The sequence below is a fragment of the Myotis daubentonii genome, chromosome 2 (assembly GCF_963259705.1).
Source record: "Myotis daubentonii chromosome 2, mMyoDau2.1, whole genome shotgun sequence".
Classification (NCBI taxonomy): Eukaryota; Metazoa; Chordata; class Mammalia; order Chiroptera; family Vespertilionidae; genus Myotis; species Myotis daubentonii.
In genome coordinates this window covers 116143856-116149499 of record NC_081841.1, presented here as the reverse complement: position 1 = coordinate 116149499, position 5644 = coordinate 116143856, and the positions used below count along the sequence as shown (strand labels likewise).

General features: G+C 42.6%; 1 non-coding gene across 1 annotated transcript; it reads right to left on the bottom strand.

Moving 5' to 3' along the window:
• Nucleotides 1-5058: 5058 nt before the first annotated feature.
• LOC132229076 (small nucleolar RNA U109) lies at nt 5059-5187 on the bottom strand. The gene has a single exon (XR_009451640.1). It is a non-coding gene; the product is annotated as a small nucleolar RNA U109 (small nucleolar RNA).
• Between the last annotated feature and the right edge of the window lie 457 nt (nt 5188-5644).

The following is a 5644-nucleotide window of genomic DNA, read 5'->3' as shown; positions in this document are numbered from 1 at the left end:
ACTCCTGAAGCCCTATTCTACCTGTCAAGGAAACCACTGGAAGTTGGACTGCCCCTGGAGACTGAGGTCCCTTGGGACAGGGCTGGCGACAAGCAGGCCCAACAAGACTGATGGGGCTCAGGGTCTCTCAATCCAGATCCTCAGAGGACTGCCACCTCCACCCAGAAGCCCCGGGTAAGCCTGACAGTGGGGGTGGGAGGGCAAGGAAATTAATTTTTTCCCTGATGTCGGAGCCACCTTCTCTGTACTCCCAAACCCTGGTAAATTATCCTCAGAGGCTGTAGCCATTACAAGCATGTCTGGGAAGCCAATAAGGAGATATTTTTCTCAGCTTTTAGGGCACAGCTGGAGTAAGTTGTTCCTTTCCCATGCCTTTCTGATTCTGCAAAAAGCCTCATATTCACATCAGAAACAATATCTTCTCAACCCTGAGGCTCTAGAAGGACTCAATATCTTAATAGGCCATCTATTTTAGAAGCCCAAGGTTTATTGAAACGTTGTCATAGTCCTTACAATAACCCCATCTTAGGGGTACAAGAGGCCAATAGAAAAGGAGGACTAGTTCAGGACTTATAACTAGTAAATAAGGCAGTGATTCCTATCCAGCCAATTGTCCCTAACCCTTATGCTTTACTTGCCCAGACTCCAGAGAACAAAAAGTGGTTTGCAGTACTAAATCTCAAGAATGCCTTCTTCTATATACTCCTGCCTCCTAACTCACAGTCCCTATTCGCTTTTAAAAGATCCCAATAATCAAAGCCATAGCTAACATGAACAGTGCTTCCCCAGAGCTTTCAGGAGTAGCCCTCATTTATTTGGGCAGGCCTTTGAACAACTCAAAAGGCTCTTTTACAGGCACCGGCTTTAGGTTTCCCCACAGGTCAGCAGCATCTACTCGTAAATCTATCTCGAGTGAGCCTTGAATGCCAGCACAGGAGGAGGATGAAGGTACATTGTCATCAACCAGATCACCAGATTTCTACTCATGTGAGCCTCTAAAGGACCTGAAACTTCTCTTTTGAAGGCAACCTGAAGAGTCAATAAGTCCCAAATAAGTAACATACTCTGGTATTTCTAAATAATCAGTATCTTCATCTTTTTAACAATTCTTATTTTGTCTTTTCATTAGTGTCACTTGAATCCTAGGCTGGTACCTGGAGGAGACCTTCTCGGTCCTTACTGGGACCCAGAAAACACCACAAGATAACTCCTGCTTATAGCTCCTCTCTGTAACTTTGGTATAGTAAATTTCTCGAGCCATGCTGGCTCCCCAAATCCCTAACTACTAAGTATGTTAAAGAAGCCCAATTCAGGGTCAAATAATCTAAAGTAGATATACTATATCTCCCACATCTCTTTCAGAGTAAAATGTGCTAAACCTTAATCTATAGGACAACTTAAGCTACAAATGGTCCTCTGCATGAAACCACAGATGAAGGCAGCTACATCCATGGTCCGTGGACCCTTAGCCCACTTCTGATGGGACCCTGACTGCTGCCCCCCACCCCCAAACTATGACCCTTTTGCCAGCAGGAAGCAACCAGACAGATTGGCTTCCATTGTCCCCAATGGCAGTTTCCTAAGGGCGCGGGGGGTGGGGGGGGGGAGGGACGGAAACAGGAATTTTTAGGGGTAAAAAAGAAAGGTTTTAGGAAATTTTAGAAATTTTATAAATCAAGGGAACCAGGGAAAAAGCATAGGGCTGTAGAACTGCAACAGGTACATTTCCATAGAATGAGGGAACTAGGAACAGCAAAAGGTCTATATTTACAAAATAAAGGGAAGGAAGCCCTTCATCCAGAAAAAGAAGAGGAAACCCAAAAGCAATAGGAAAATAATAAGGAAGGAGGGGAGTAGTGGAGAACCTCATTGTCCCATGTGAGGTTTGACCTTTGAGCTCAGGAGTTACTATAGTAACCAGTCTAAGGGAATAGTGACCAATCAGAGGGGATACCAAGGCACAAGGATCTACAGCTTTATAAGCCATAGGGAAAAAGGAACTCAGTGGGACCCTTTCCCCCTCCTCATGTGGGAGTCCATTCTGTGGGACTCTTTCCCTCTCCCCATGTGGGAGTCTGTGCTTGTTCTTCAATAAATCTCTACCTTTGTTATACTACCCTCTGTCCGTGGATTCATTCTTCGACTCCGACAGACAAAGAATTTGGGTTCCAGTCCAAATATTCCATTTCAAAAGGAGTGGATAATAGTGTCTGTAGGAGGGGGTTAAACATTTCTTCTTGTTCCCAGACAATAGCCCCTGAAGGTCTCACACTTGGAATATCCCATTATGAGTTCTTTGCCTGTCTTCCACAGGGAGCTCAGATTAGCTCCCAACAGTGCAGCCACAAAAGCCCAGCTCTTGCTTATCTGCCTTCCAATAGAGGCCTTCCCATGGGATAGACTAAAAACTCTAACTCTGGGAGGACCAGCACCCCTGTGCCACAGGTCCAAGCAGAAGGGGCTACAAAATCAACCCCGTGCAGGACCCAAATCTCTGTATGGCTGGTCTCAGCAAAGTCAGTTCCAAAAATCCCAGCTCACCTCATGCTCCCAAGTCTCCAAATCCCCCATCTGTCCTGCTCCTCCAGGCCATGCTGCCAGTCCCACAGGATGAAACAGTCTGAGACTCTCTACACAGGGGGAAGGGTTCCAACCTCACAATGGATGTAGAACAATCCCTTCCTTTTTCCCCTAGCCAGGCAGGAAAGCAGAGGGTCCTTACAAGTCACTGCTGGGTACAGGCCAGCCCCAGGACCCTTCTTCTTCTTCTTCTTTTTTCCCCCACACACTACAGCACAATCTTTCCAGTAGTTAGAGCCTGGGACAAACTTCCCAGGCTGGGGCTTCTAACAATAGGCTCCCGCACTGGTAAGGTGCCATCCCAGTCTCCCAGTCTCCTAGGCAGATAGAATTCCCCTGGTTCCCACTGCCCAGTGCTACACAGATTTGTCTTCCAGACTCTGCTGCTCTGATTTAGGATCCCTGTGTGGAGGTGAGAGCCTACACTCTTGAGAGGAAGGGGATTTGCAGCCAATATCACTTGGGCCTCTCAGCTGAGCGCCAGCTCCAGAATGGCTCCCCTTTCCATAACTCCCATTCTCTTGTGTGGCTCTAAGTTGTTTCTTCTGTGCTGCCTTAGATATAATATGTCCAACCAGCTACTGAATGTCTTATTTCTGGGGCCTGTGCAGGCCAAGGTTACTCATTTCCTTTGCCCAGGCAATGCCAACTAATAGGAGCTACTAAGTGATCTGCAGATGGTGGCCATTTTTTTTCCTGGATTTAGAGGTGCCTGAAAGAGGCTAAGCTGTGATATGAGTCTGGTTGACACTAGTGCAGGGATTGGGCTGCTTAGCCAGTGGTAAGGGCCATGCCAAAGCAAGACACAGCTGGTTTGGTGTTATGGAACTGAGGAGAAAACTGGTCTTGCAAGGTGTGTCAGGCCATAGAAACTGTGAACAATGAACTGCACTGGTGGGGAGGGTTGTTATGCTGGTGCCAGGACAGACCATCGGATGTGGCCTGACACCTGGTGGCCTTCCTGCAGGGCCACGAAGGAGGCAGAGGGCATATCTACAAGACAAAGACCCCAGTGGGATATATATATATAGACAGGCTCTCTGCGTGTTTCTTCACTCTGATTTGGAAATGATTCCTGGAGTCCACTAGTGTTAATAAACGGGGTCCCTCCCTTTCTCTAGGAAGCATGTTTGGTATTTCTTTGGTCTTCTGTAATAGAACTTTGAGAGGTTTTAGGAAAGTTTTCAGTGTGAGATAGAGTTTTATGGCAAAGCTGCTGGTAGACGATAGAGTGAGCCCACAACTTGGTTGGGGCGGGGTCTCAGGGAATTGCCAAGATAGAGAGAAAGGTGTTAGTCAAGTTGATAGACTCAGATTTGGTACCCACCTGTGCCTGCAGGTTGGTTTGGGGAAAGACTCAACACAGGAATAATTGTGCTTGCCAACTGTTCTTCCAGCACTTGCCTGGGAAGACAGACAGTTTATTTCTTCCATATATGTCCCTGACACTTTTAGAGATCCTGTTCCAGCACTGGAGTGAATCCGTTAGTGGGCAAATCTGTGCATGGGCCTTTAAGAGGAATGCCAGAGACTCCAGCAGCCCTCCATATCACTCAGCTACAATCTTCTCAGCCACAATTTCTGTTGGTTTTCACAACCTGAAGTTACAGGGACTCTCTTCCCAGTACTGGAATCCTGGGCTGGGAAAGTCAGTGTGGAGCTGGGACCCCTCATTCCTCATGGGGGGACCTCCACAACCAGGATATTCCTCCCAATTATTAACCACCATATGTGGGTGTAGGATCAGCCTGTTTTGCATCTTCACCCCTCCTACCAAGCTTAATGTGGCTTCTCCTTTATATTCTTAGTTGTAGGACTTTTGTTCAGCTAGTCTTCAGGTGGTTTTCAATTATGGTTGTTTTATAATTTATTTGTAATTTTGATGTGGTTGTGGGAGGAGGTGAGCACAGCATTTACCTACTCTGCCGTATTTTGTTTTTATATGTTCTGAATAAACCTTTAGTTGGCTACATACATTGCAAATATCTTTTACACTGATCTATCTTTTTCACTGTTTTGGCGGTATCATTTGATGAACAGTAATTTTTAGTTGTAATATAGGCCAATTTATTAATAATTTTGATTATAAACACTTTCTATGAATGAAACATTTGCCAATATAAGATCATGGATATATTACTCTAAATTATTTTATGAAAGTTCTATTTTTCTGACTTTAGCATATAAAGCTATCTTCCTCTGATTTATGTGTTAAATGTTTTTCTTTGTAGATACCTAATTGTCCTAATACATTTTATTAAAGACTATCTATGCAAAGCTGCCATTGTCATAAATCACAATTCCATATATGTATGGGTCTGTGGTTAGGACTCTATTTATTCCATTGTGATATTTGTAAACCTTGATTTTAAGTAGAGTAGTCCTCCTACATTTTTCTTCTTCTTCTTCTTCTTCTTCTTCTTCTTCTTCTTCTTCTTCTTCTTCTTCTTCTTCTTTCTTTCTTTCTTTCTTTTTTTTCTATGTAGGAGAAATATACTACTACTCAACTTCTACTGTAAGGTTGGCAACCCCGAGAACTCCTTTCATGTAGCATGTTACATTTTTCTTCTATTTTAAATTTTGTTGGTTATTTTTGGTCACTTGCATATCCATATAAATTTTAAAATCATCTTGTAAAATTTCTTTGGTAATGTAGATTTCATTAGATCAATTTGGGGAAAATTGATATCATTATAATATTAGTATTCTAATCTATAGTTATGATTTATCTATTTATATATGTCTTCAATTTATTTCAATATTGTTTTAAGTTTTCATGTGCAGTTTTATACATATTTTGCTGGATATATTCCTGGGCATTTGATATTTTAGATGTTATTTTAAAATTATGTTTAAAGTTTTAATTTTCTGACTTGAAATTTTCTGTGCCATAGAAATGAAATAGATTTTTGAATGTTGATTGAAAAATGAGGACACATTTGTAATACCTTAACCAATAAAGAAATTAAAAAAAAATAAAAAATAAATAAAAATATTAGCCTAGCTAAAATGAACTAAATGATGCATAACAAATACTAGATAATTGAAATTTGGCTTGGGAATC